The sequence below is a fragment of the Hypanus sabinus genome, unplaced genomic scaffold (genome assembly GCF_030144855.1).
Source record: "Hypanus sabinus isolate sHypSab1 unplaced genomic scaffold, sHypSab1.hap1 scaffold_1366, whole genome shotgun sequence".
Classification (NCBI taxonomy): domain Eukaryota; kingdom Metazoa; phylum Chordata; class Chondrichthyes; order Myliobatiformes; family Dasyatidae; genus Hypanus; species Hypanus sabinus.
Window position 1 is genome coordinate 85,068 of NW_026779437.1, and position 12,950 is coordinate 98,017.

Consider the following 12,950-nt stretch of genomic DNA (forward strand, 5'->3'; position numbering starts at 1 on the left):
CCCGGTGAGATATCCTTCCCCCTTTCCCCTTTCCCATTTTGTGATCCCCGTCCCCAATCACCCCTGTTGAATCCATCTCTACTATCCCGCTTCCCCCTGTGGGATCTTGCTTCCCCGTCCCACTTCCCCCCTCTGGGTTCTCCCTCCCGCCTCCCCATTCCCCCCTGTGGGATCTCCCTCCTGTGTCCCCCTTCACCCCTCTGGAATCCCTTTCCACCGTCCCCCTTCCCCCTGTGCGATCCTGCTCCCCCGTCCCTCTTCCTTGCTGTGGGATCTCTCTCCCCCCTCCCCCTTCCTCCTGTGGGATCTCTCTGCCACATCCCCCTTCCTACCGTGGGTCACTCTTCACCGTCCCCCATTCTCCTGTGGGATCTTACTCCCCCGTCCCCCTTCCCCCCTGTGGGTTCACCCTCCCGCCTTTCCCTTCCCCCCTCTGGGATCCCTTCTCCACCGTCCCCCATCCCCCTGTGGGATCTGACCCCCGTGTCCCCTTTACTCCTGTTGGATCTCTCTGCCCCGTCCCCCGTCCACCTGTGGGATCTCCCACCCCTGACTCCTTTACTCCCGTGGGATCCCCCTTCCGCATCCCCCTGTGGGATCTCTCTTCCCCGTCCCCCTTCCCCCCTGTGGGATCCTGCCCCCCAGTCCCTCTTCCTCGCTGTGGGTTCTCCCTTCCCATTCCCCCCTGTGGGATCTCCCTCCTGTGTCTCCCTTCACACCTGTGGAATCCCTCTCCACCGTCCCCTTCCCCCCTGTGGGATCCCTCTCCCCCATCCCCATCCCCGTGTGGGATCTGACTCCAGTGTCCCACTTCCTCCTGTGGGATCGCCCTCCCCCGACCCCCTTCCGACTGTGAGATCTTCCTCCCCCATCCCCATCCCCGTGTGGGATCTGACTCCCGTGTCCCCCTTCCTCCTGTGGGATCGCCCTCCCATGTCCCGCTTCCTCCTGTGGGATCTCCATCACCCGTCCCCCTTCCGACTGTGAGATCTTCCTCCCCCATCCCCCTTCCTCCTGTGGGACCCACCTCCCCCGGCCCCCTTCCCCCCTGAGGGATACCCCTCCCCCGTCCACCTTCCCCCCGTGGGATCACCCTCCCCCGTCCACCTTCCCCCCTGTGGGATCCCTCTCCCTCGTCCCCCTTCCCCCTGTGGGATCTGACTCCCCTGTCCCCCTTCCTCCTGTGGGATCTCTCTCCCCCTTCCCACCTGCGGGCTCTCCCTCCCCCGTCTACCTTCCCCCCTGTGGGATCCCTCTCCCCCATCCCCCTTCCCCCTGTGGGATCTGACTCCCCTGTCCCCCTTCCTCCTGTGATATCTGTCTGCCACATCCCCCTTCCTACCGTGGGATCTCTCTTCCCCCTCCCCCATTCTCCTGTGGGATCTCTCTGCCCCGTCTCCCTTTCTCCTGTGGGATCTCTCTGCCCCGTCTCCCTTTCTCCTGTGGGATCACTCTGCCACATCCCCCTTCCTACCGTGGGATCTCTCGTCCCCGTCTCCCAACCTCCTGTGGGATCTCTTGTCCCCGTCCCCCAACCTCCTGTGGCATCTCTCTGCCCCTTCCACCTTCCCCCCTGTGGGATCTCCCTCCCGTGTCCCCCTTCACCCCTGTTGAATCCCTCTCCACCGTCCCCCTTCCCCCTGTGGGATCTAACCCTTGTGTCCCCCTTTCACCTGTGGGATCTCTCTTCCCAGTCCCCCTTCATCCTGTGGGATCTCTCTGCCCCGTCCCCCTTTCTCCTGTGGGATCTCTCCTCCCCATCCCCCTTCCTCCTCTCAGATTGGGATCCCAATCCCCCCTTCCCCCATGTGGGATCCCCCTCCCCCGTCCACCTTCCCCCCCTGTGGGATCCCTCTCCCTCGTCCCCCTTCCCCCTGTGGGATCTGACTCCCCTGTCCCCCTTCCTCCTGTGATATCTCTCTGCCTCATCCCCCTTCCTACCGTGGGATCTCTGTTCCCCGTCCCCCTTCCTCCTGTGGGATCTCTCTGCCACATCCCCCTTCCTACCGTGGGATCTCTCTTCCCGTCCCGCTACCCTCCTGAGGGCTCACACTCCCCCGTCCCCCTTCCCTCCCGTGGGATCTCCCACCCCAATCCACCTTCCTCCTGTGGGATCACTCAGCCCCGTCCCCCGTCCACATGTGGGATCTCCCACCCCCAACCCCTTTACTCCCGTGGGATCCCCCTCCCCATCCCCTTGATCTTTCTTCCCCGTCCCGCTTCCACCCTGTGGGATCCCCCTGCCCCGTCCACCTTCCCCCCTGTGGGATCCCCCTCCCCCGATAAACCACCCCTGTGTGATCCCTCTCCCCGTCCCCCTTCCACCCTGTGGGATCCCTCTCTCCCGTCCCCCTTCCTCCTGTGGGATCACCCTCCCCCGTCCCCATTCCTCCTGTCGGATCTACCTGCCCCGTCCCCCATCCCCCCTGTGGAACCTCCCTCCCGCGTCCCTCTTCACCCCTGTGGGATCCCTCTCCACTGTCCCCTTCCCCTGTGGGATTTCTCTCCCCCCGTCCCCCTTCCTCCTATGGGATATCCCTCCCCCGTCCCCCTTCCTCCTGTGGGATCTCTCTGCCCCGTCCTCCGTCCACCTGTGGGATCCCTCTCCACCGTCCCCCTTCCTCCTGTGGGATCCCTCTCCCCCGTAACCCTTCCCCCTGTGGAATCTGCCTCCCCTGTCCCCCCTTCCTCCTGTGATATCTCTCTGCCACATCCCCCTTCCTACCGTGGGATCTCTCTTCCCCGTCCCCCATTCTCCTGTGGGATCTCTCTGCCCCGTCACCCTTCCCCCGTGTGGGATCCCCCTCCCCCGTCCACCTTCCGTCTGTGAGATCTTCCTCCCACATCCCCCTTCCCCCTGTGGGACCCACCTCCCCCGTCCAACTTCCCCCCGTGGGATCACCCTCCCCCGTCCACCTTCCCCCCTGTGGGATCTCTCTCCACCGTCCCCCTTCCTCCTGTGGGAACTGCCTCCCCTGTCCCCCTTCCTCCTGTGATATCTCGCTGCCACATCCCCCTTCCTACCGTGGGATCTCTCTTCCCCGTCCCCGATCCTCCTGTGGGATCTCTCTGCCCCGTCCCCCTTCCTCCTGTGGGATCTCTCTGCCCCGTCCACCTTCCCCCCTGTGGGATCCCCCTCCCCCTTCTCCCTTCCCCATTTTGGTATCCCCGTCCCTCTTCTCCCTTGTGGGATCTAACTCCCGTGTCCCCCTTCACCCCTGTGGAATCCCTCTCCACCGTCCCCCTTCCCCTTGTGGGATCTTGCCTCCCCCGTCCCCCTTCCCCCCTGTGGGTACTCCCTCCCGCCTCCCACTTCCCCCCTGTGGGATCTCTCTCCCTCAACCCCCTTCCTCCTGTGGGATCTCTCTCCCCCTTCCCCCTTCCTCCTGTGGGATCTCTCTGCCCCGTCACCCTTCACCCCTGAGGGATTCCCCTCCCCCGTCCACCTTCCCCCGGTGAGATATCCTTCCCCCTTTCCCCTTTCCCATTTTGTGATCCCCGTCCCCAATCACCCCTGTTGAATCCATCTCTACTATCACCCTTCCCCCTGTGGGATCTTGCTTCCCCGTCCCACTTCCCCCCTCTGGGTTCTCCCTCCCGCCTCCCCATTCCCCCCTGTGGGATCTCCCTCCCCCGTCCCCCTTCCTCCTGTGGGATTCCTCTCCCCCGTCCCCCTTCCTCCTGTGGTATCCCCCTCCCCCGTCCACCTTCCCCCCTGTGGGATCTCTCCCCCTCGTCCCGCTTCCTCCCGTGGGATCTCTCTCCCCCTTCCCACCTGCGTACTCTCCGTCCCCCGTCCACCTTACCCCCTGTGGGCTCACTCTCCCACATCCCCCTTCCCCCTGTGGGATCTCTCTCCCTCATCCCCCTTCCTCCTGTGGGATCTCTCTCCCCCTTCCCCCTTCCTCCTGTGGGATCTCTCTGCCCCGTCACCCTTCACCCCTGTGGGATTCCCCTCCCCCGTCCACCTTCCCCCGGTGAGATATCCTTCCCCCTTTCCCCTTTCCCATTTTGTGATCCCCGTCCCCAATCACCCCTGTTGAATCCATCTCTACTATCCCGCTTCCCCCTGTGGGATCTTGCTTCCCCGTCCCACTTCCCCCCTCTGGGTTCTCCCCTCCCGCCTCCCCATTCCCCCCTGTGGGATCTCCCTCCTGTGTCCCCCTTCACCCCTCTGGAATCCCTTTCCACCGTCCCCCTTCACCCTGTGGGATCCTGCTCCCCCGTCCCTCTTCCTCGCTGTGGGATCTCTCTCCCCCCTCCCCCTTCCTCCTGTGGGATCTCTCTGCCACATCCCCCTTCCTACCGTGGGATCACTGTTCCCCGTCCCCATTCTCCTGTGGGATCTTACTCCCCCGTCCCCCTTCCCCCCTGTGGGTTCACCCTCCCGCCTTTCCCTTCCCCCCTCTGGGATCCCTTCTCCACCGTCCCCCATCCCCCCTGTGGGATCTGACCCCCGTGTCCCCTTTACTCCTGTGGGATCTCTGCCCCGTCCCCCGTCCACCTGTGGGATCTCCCACCCCCGACTCCTTTACTCCCGTGGGATCCCCCTCCCCCATCCCCCTGTGGGATCTCTCTTCCCCGTCCCCCTTCCCCCCTGTGGGATCACTCTCCCCTGTCCCCCTTCCCTCCTGTGGGATCTCCCTACCAAAGTCCCCCTTCCCTCCTGTGGGATCTCCGTACCAAAGTCCCCCTTCTCTCCTGTGGAATCTCTCTGCCACATTCCCCATTCCTACCGTGGGATCTCTCATCCCCGTCCCACATCCTCCTGTGGGATCTCTCTGCCCCGTACCCCTTCCCCGCTGTGGGATCCCCCTCCCCCGTCCACCTTCCCCCTGTGGGATCCCCCTCCCCCTTCCCCCTTCCCCGCTGTGGGATCCCCCTCCCCCGTCCCCCTTCACCCCTGTGGAATCCCTCTCCACCGTCCCCCTTCCCCTTGTGGGATCTTGCCTCCCCCGTCCTCCTTCCCCCCTGTGGGTACTCCCTCCCGCCTCCCACTTCCCCCCTGTGGGATCCCTCTCCACCGTCCCCCTTCACCGTGTGGGATCTGACTCCCGTGTCCCCCTTCCTCCTGTGGGATCTCTCTGCCCCGTTCCCCCGTCCACCTGTGGGATCCCTCTCCCCCTGTCCACCTTCCCCCCTGTGGGCTCACTCTCCCACATCCCCCTTCCCCCTGTGGGATCTCTCTCCCTCATCCCCCTTCCTCCTGTGGGATCTCTCTCCCCCTTCCCCCTTCCTCCTGTGGGATCTCTCTGCCCCGTCACCCTTCACCCCTGTGGGATTCCCCTCCCCCGTCCACCTTCCCCCCGGTGAGATATCCTTCCCCCTTTCCCCTTTCCCATTTTGTGATCCCCGTCCCCAATCACCCCTGTTGAATCCATCTCTACTATCCCGCTTCCCCCTGTGGGATCTTGGTTCCCCGTCCCACCTCCCCCCCTCTGGGTTCTCCCTCCCGCCTCCCCATTCCCCCCTGTGGGATCTCCCTCCTGTGTCCCCCTTCACCTCTCTGGAATCCCTTTCCACCGTCCCCCTTCCCCCTGTGGGATCCTGCTCCCCCGTCCCTCTTCCTCGCTGTGGGATCTCTCTCCCCCCCTCCCCCTTCCTCCTGTGGGATCTCTCTGCCACATCCCCCTTCCTACCGTGGGATCACTCTTCCCCGTCCCCATTCTCCTGTGGGATCTTACTCCCCCGTCCCCCTTCCCCCCTGTGGGTTCACCCTCCCGCCTTTCCCTTCCCCCCTCTGGGATCCCTTCTCCACCGTCCCCCATCCCCCTGTGGGATCTGACCCCCGTGTCCCCTTTACTCCTGTGGGATCTCTCTGCCCCGTCCCCCGTCCACCTGTGGGATCTCCCACCCCCGACTCCTTTACTCCCGTGGGATCCCCCTCCCCCATCCCCCTGTGGGATCTCTCTTCCCCGTCCCCCTTCCCCCCTGTGGGATCCCTCTCCCCCGTCCCCCTTCCCTCCTGTGGGATCTCCCTACCGAAGTCCCCCTTCCCTCCTGTGGGATCTCCGTACCAAAGTCCCCCTTCTCTCCTGTGGAATCTCTCTGCCACATTCCCCATTCCTACCGTGGGATCTCTCATCCCCGTCCCACATCCACCTGTGGGATCTCTCTGCCCCATCTCCCTTCCTCCTGTGGGATCTCTCTTCCCTGCCCGCTTCTTCCTGTGGGATCTCTCTGCACCGTACCCCTTCCCCGCTGTGGGATCCCCCTCCCCCGTCCACCTTCCCCCTGTGGGATCCCCCTCCCCCTTCCCCCTTCCCCGCTGTGGGATCCCCCTCCCCCGTCCCCCTTCACCCCTGTGGAATCCCTCTCCACCGTCCCCCTTCCCGTTGTGGGATCTTGCCTCCCCCGTCCCCCTTCCCCCCTGTGGGTACTCCCTCCCGCCTCCCACTTCCCCCCTGTGGGATCCCTCTCCACCGTCCCCCTTCACCGTGTGGGATCTGACTCCCGTGTCCCCCTTCCTCCTGTGGGATCTCACTCCCATGTCCCCGTTCCTCCTGTGGTATCTCCCTCCCCCGTCCCCCTTCCTCCTGTGGGATCCCTCTCCCCCGTCCCCCTTCCTCCTGTGGTATCCCCCTCCCCCGTCCACCTTCCCCCCTGTGGGATCTCTCTCCCTCGTCCCCCTTCCTCCCGTGGGATCTCTCTCCCCCTTCCCACCTGCGTACTCTCCGTCCCCCGTCCACCTGACCCCCTGTGGGCTCACTCTCCCACATCCCCCTTCCCCCTGTGGGATCTCTCTCCCTCATCCCCCTTCCTCCTGTGGGATCTCTCTCCCTCATCCCCCTTCCTCCTGTGGGATCTCTCTCCCCCTTCCCCCTTCCTCCTCTAGGATCTCTCTGCCACATCCCCCATCCTCCTGTGGGATCTCTCTGCCCATTCGCCCTTCCTCCTGTGGGATCTCTCTGCCCCGTCACCCTTCACCCCTGTGGGATTCCCCTCCCCCGTCCACCTTCCCCCGGTGAGATATCCTTCCCCCTTTCCCCTTTCCCATTTTGTGATCCCCGTCCCCAATCACCCCTGTTGAATCCATCTCTACTATCCCGCTTCCCCCTGTGGGATCTTGCTTCCCCGTCCCACTTCCCCCCTCTGGGTTCTCCCTCCCGCCTCCCCATTCCCCCCTGTGGGATCTCCCTCCTGTGTCCCCCTTCACCTCTCTGGAATCCCTTTCCACCGTCCCCCCTTCCCCCTGTGGGATCTCCGTACCAAAGTCCCCCTTCTCTCCTGTGGAATCTCTCTGCCACATTCCCCATTCCTACCGTGGGATCTCTCATCCCCGTCCCACATCCACCTGTGGGATCTCTCTGCCCCATCTCCCTTCCTCCTGTGGGATCTCTCTTCCCTGCCCCCTTCTTCCTGTGGGATCTCTCTGCACCGTACCCCTTCCCCGCTGTGGGATCCCCCTCCCCCGTCCACCTTCCCCCTGTGGGATCCCCCTCCCCCTTCCCCCTTCCCCGCTGTGGGATCCCCCTCCCCCGTCCCCCTTCACCCCTGTGGAATCCCTCTCCACCGTCCCCCTTCCCGTTGTGGGATCTTGCCTCCCCCGTCCCCCTTCCCCCCTGTGGGTACTCCCTCCCGCCTCCCACTTCCCCCCTGTGGGATCCCTCTCCACCGTCCCCCTTCACCGTGTGGGATCTGACTCCCGTGTCCCCCTTCCTCCTGTGGGATCTCCCTCCCACACCACTTCCTCCTGTGGTATCTCCCTCCCCCGTCTCCCTTCCTCCTGTGGGATCTCTCTCCCTCTTCCCACCTGCGTACTCTCCGTCCCCCGTCCACCTTACCCCCTGTGGGATCTCACTCCCTCGTCCCCCTTCCTCCTGTGGGATGTCTCTCCCCCTTCCCACCTGCGTAATCTCCGTCCCCCGTCCACCTTACCCCCTGTGGGATCCCTCTCCCCCATCCCCCTTCCACCTGTGGGATCCTGCACCCCAGTCCATCTTCCTCGCAGTGGTTTCTCCCTCCCCATTCCCCCCTGTGGGATCTCCCTCCTGTGTCTCCCTTCACCCCTGTGGAATCCCTCTCCACCGTCCCCTTCCCCCTGTGGGATCCCTCTCCCCCATCCCCATCCCTGTGTGGGATCTGACTCCAGTGTCCCCCTTCCTCCTGTGGGATCGCCCTCCCCCGACCCCCTTCCGACTGTGAGATCTTCCTCCCCCATCCCCATCCCCGTGTGGGATCGCCCTCCTATGTCCCGCTTCATCCTGTGGGATCTCCATCACCCGTCCCCCTTCCGACTGTGAGATCTTCCTCCCCCATCCCCCTTCCACCTGTGGGACCCACCTCCCTCGGCCCCCTTCCCCCCTGAGGGATCCCCCTCCCCCGTCCACCTTCCCCCCGTGGGATCACCCTCCCCCGTCCACCTTCCCCCCTGTGGGATCCCTCTCCCTCGACCCCTTCCCCCTGTGGGATCTGACTCCCCTGTCCCCCTTCATCCTGTGGGATCTCTCTCCCCGTTCCCACCTGCGGGCTCTCCCTCCCCCATCTACCTTCCCCCCTGTGGGATCCCTCTCCCCAATCCCCCTTCCCCCTGTGGGATCTGACTCCCCTGTCCCCCTTCCTCCTGTGATATCTGTCTGCCACATCCCCCTTCCTACCGTGGGATCTCTCTTCCCCCTACCCCATTCTCCTGTGGGATCTATCGTCCCCGTCCCCCAACATCCTGTGGGATCTCTCTGCCCCGTCACCCTTCCCCCGTGTGGGATCCCCCTCCCCCGTCCACCTTCCGTCTGTGAGATCTTCCTCCCCCATCCCCCTTCCCCCTGTGGGACCCACCTCCCCCGTCCAACTTCCCCCCGTGGGATCACCCTCCCCCGTCCACCTTCCCCCCTGTGGGATCTCTCTCCCACATCCCCCTTCCCCCTGTGGGATCTCTCTCCCTCATCCCCCTTCCTCCTGTGGGATCTCTCTCCCCCTTCCCCCTTCCTCCTCTAGGATCTCTCTCCCTCATCCCCCTTCCTCCTGTGGGATCTCTCTCCCCCTTCCCCCTTCCTCCTGTGGGATCTCTCTGCCCCGTCACCCTTCACCCCTGTGGGATTCCCCTCCCCCGTCCACCTTCCCCCGGTGAGATATCCTTCCCCCTTTCCCCTTTCCCATTTTGTGATCCCCGTCCCCAATCACCCCTGTTGAATCCATCTCTACTATCCCGCTTCCCACTATGGGATCTTGCTTCCCCGTCCCACTTCCCCCCTCTGGGTTCTCCCTCCCGCCTCCCCATTCCCCCCTGTGGGATCTCCCTCCTGTGTCCCCCTTCACCCCTCTGGAATCCCTTTCCACCGTCCCCCTTCCCCCTGTGGGATCCTGCTCCCCCGTCCCTCTTCCTCGCTGTGGGATCTCTCTCCCCCCTCCCCCTTCCTCCTGTGGGATCTCTCTGCCACATCCCCATTCCTACCGTGGGATCACTCTTCCCCGTCCCCATTCTCCTGTGGGATCTTACTCCCCCGTCCCCCTTCCCCCCTGTGGGTTCACCCTCCCGCCTTTCCCTTCCCCCCTCTGGGATCCCTTCTCCACCGTCCCCCATCCCCCTGTGGGATCTGACCCCCGTGTCCCCTTTACTCCTGTGGGATCTCTCTGCCCCGTCCCCCGTCCACCTGTGGGATCTCCCACCCCCGACTCCTTTACTCCCGTGGGATCCCCCTCCCCCATCCCCCTGTGGGATCTCTCTTCCCCGTCCCCCTTCCCCCCTGTGGGATCCCTCTCCCCCGTCCCCCTTCCCTCCTGTGGGATCTCCCTACCAAAGTCCCCCTTCCCTCCTGTGGGATCTCCGTACCAAAGTCCCCCTTCTCTCCTGTGGAATCTCTCTGCCACATTCCCCATTCCTACCGTGGGATCTCTCATCCCCATCCCACATCCACCTGTGGGATCTCTCTGCCCATCTCCCTTCCTCCTGTGGGATCTCTCTTCCCTGCCCCCTTCTTCCTGTGGGATCTCTCTGCACCGTACCCCTTCCCCGCTGTGGGATCCCCCTCCCCCGTCCACCTTCCCCCTGTGGGATCCCCCTCCCCCTTCCCCCTTCCCCGCTGTGGGATCCCCCTCCCCCGTCCCCCTTCACCCCTGTGGAATCCCTCTCCACCGTCCCCCTTCCCCTTGTGGGATCTTGCCTCCCCCGTCCCCCTTCCCCCCTATGGGTTCTCCCTCCCGCCTCCCACTTCCCCCCTGTGGGATCCCTCTCCACCGTCCCCCTTCACCGTGTGGGATCTGACTCCCGTGTCCCCCTTCCTCCTGTGGGATCTCCCTCCCACACCACTTCCTCCTGTGGTATCTCCCTCCCCCGTCCCCCTTCCTCCTGTGGGATCTCTCTCCCTCTTCCCACCTGCGTACTCTCCGTCCCCCGTCCACCTTACCCCCTGTGGGATCTCTCTCCCTCGTCCCCCTTCCTCCTGTGGGATGTCTCTCCCCCTTCCCACCTGCGTACTCTCCGTCCCCCGTCCACCTTACACCCTGTGGGATCCCTCTCCCCCATCCCCCTTCCCCCTGTGGGATCCTGCACCCAGTCCCTCTTCCTCGCAGTGGGTTCTCCCTCCCCATTCCCCCCTGTGGGATCTCCCTCCTGTGTCTTCCCCTTCACCCCTGTGGAATCCCTCTCCACCGTCCCCTTCCCCCCTGTGGGATCCCTCTCCCCCATCCCCATCCCCGTGTGGGATCTGACTCCAGTGTCCCCCTTCCTCCTGTGGGATCGCCCTCCCCCGACCCCCTTCCGACTGTGAGATCTTCCTCCCCCATCCCCATCCCCGTGTGGGATCGCCCTCCTATGTCCCGCTTCCTCCTGTGGGATCTCCATCACCTGTCCCCCTTCCGACTGTGAGATCTTCCTCCCCCATCCCCCTTCCACCTGTGGGACCCACCTCCCCCGTCCACCTTCCCCCCTGTGGGATCCCTCTCCCTCGACCCCTTCCCCCTGTGGGATCTGACTCCCCTGTCCCCCTTTACATCCTGTGGGATCTCTCTCCCCGTTCCCACCTGCGGGCTCTCCCTCCCCCATCTACCTTCCCCCCTGTGGGATCCCTCTCCCCAATCCCCCTTCCCCCTGTGGGATCTGACTCCCCTGTCCCCCTTCCTCCTGTGATATCTGTCTGCCACATCCCCCTTCCTACCGTGGGATCTCTCTTCCCCCTACCCCATTCTCCTGTGGGATCTATCGTCCCCGTCCCCCAACATCCTGTGGGATCTCTCTGCCCCATCTCCCTTTCTCCTGTGGGATCACTCTGCCACATCCCCCTTCCTACCGTGGGATCTCTCGTCCCCGTCTCCCAACCTCCTGTGGGATCTCTTGTTCCCGTCCCCCAACCCCTTCCACCTGCCCCCCTGTGGGATCTCCCTCCCGTGTCCCCCTTCACCCCTGTGGAATCCCTCTCCACCGTCCCACTTCCCCCTGTGGGATCTAACCCTTGTGTCCCCCTTTCACCTGTGGGATTGCACTCCCACGTCCCCCTTCCTCCTGTGGGATCTCTCTGCCCCGTCCCCCTTTCTCCTGTGGGATCTCTCATCCCCATCCCCCAACCACCTGTGGGATCTCTCTGCCCCGTCCCCCTTCCTCCTCTCAGATTGGGATCCCAATCCCCCCTTCCCCCATGTGGGATCCCCCTCCCACGTCCACCTTCCCCCCCTGTGGGATCCCTCTCCCTCGTCCCCTTCCCCCTGTGGGATCTGACTCCCCTGTCCCCCTTCCTCCTGTGATATCTCTCTGCCTCATCCCCCTTCCTACCGTGGGATCTCTGTTCCCCGTCCCCCTTCCTCCTGTGGCATCTCTCTGCCCCGTCCCCCTTCCTCCTGTGGGATCTCTCTTCCCGTCCCGCTACCCTCCTGAGGGCTCACACTCCCCCGTCCCCCTTCCCTCCCGTGGGATCTCCCACCCCAGTCCACCTTCCTCCTGTGGATCACTCAGCCCCGTCCCCCGTCCACATGTGGGATCTCCCACCCCCAACCCCTTTACTCCCGTGCGATCCCCCTCCCCCATCCCCCTGATCTCTCTTCCCCGTCCCCCTTCCACCCTGTGGGATCCCCCTCCCCCGTCCACCTTCCCCCCTGTGGGATCCCCCTCCCCCATGTGGGTTCTGACTCCCGTGTCCCCCTTCCCCCTGTGGGATCGCCCTCCCACGTCCCTGTTCCTCCTGTGGGATCTCTCTGCCAGTCCCCCGTCCAACTGAGGGATCCCCCTCCCCCGATAAACAACCCGTGTGATCCCCCTCCCCCGTCCACCTTCCCCCCTGTGGGATCTCTCTCCCCCTTCCCACCTGCATACTCTCCGTCCCCCGTCCACCTTACCCCCTGGGATATCTCTCCCCCGTCCCCCTTCCTCCTCTGGGATCTCTCTGCCACATCCCCCTTCCTACCGTGGGATCTCTCTTCCCCGTCCCCCATTCTCCTGTGGGATCTCTCGTCCCCGTCCCCCAACATCCTGTGGGATCTCTCTGCCCCATCACCCTTCCCCCGTGTAGGATCCCCCTCCCCCGTCCACCTTCCCCCTGTGGGATCCCCCTCCCCTTGCCCCTTCCCCATTTTGGGATTCCCGTCCCCCATTCCCCTGTGGGATCTCCATCCTGTGTCCCCCTTCAGCCCTGTGGAATCCCTCTCCACCGTCCCCCATCCTCCTGTGGGATCTTGCTCCCCCGTCCCCCTTCCCCCCTGTGGGTTCTCCCTCCCATGTCCCCCTTCACCACGGTGGAATCCCTCTCCACCGTCCCCCATCCTCCTGTGGGATCTTGCGACCCCGTCCCCCTTCCCCCCTGTGGGTTCTCCCACCCGCCTATCCCTTCCCCCCTCTGGGATCCCTCTCCACCATCCCCCATCCCCCTGTGGGATCTGACCCCCGTGTCCCCCTTCCTCCTGTGGGATCTCCCTCCCACGTCCACCTTCCTTCCTGTGGGATCTCCCTACCAAAGTCCCCCTTCCCCTTGTGGATCTTGCCTCCCCTGTCCCCCTTCCCCCCTGTGGGTTCTCCCTCCCGCCCA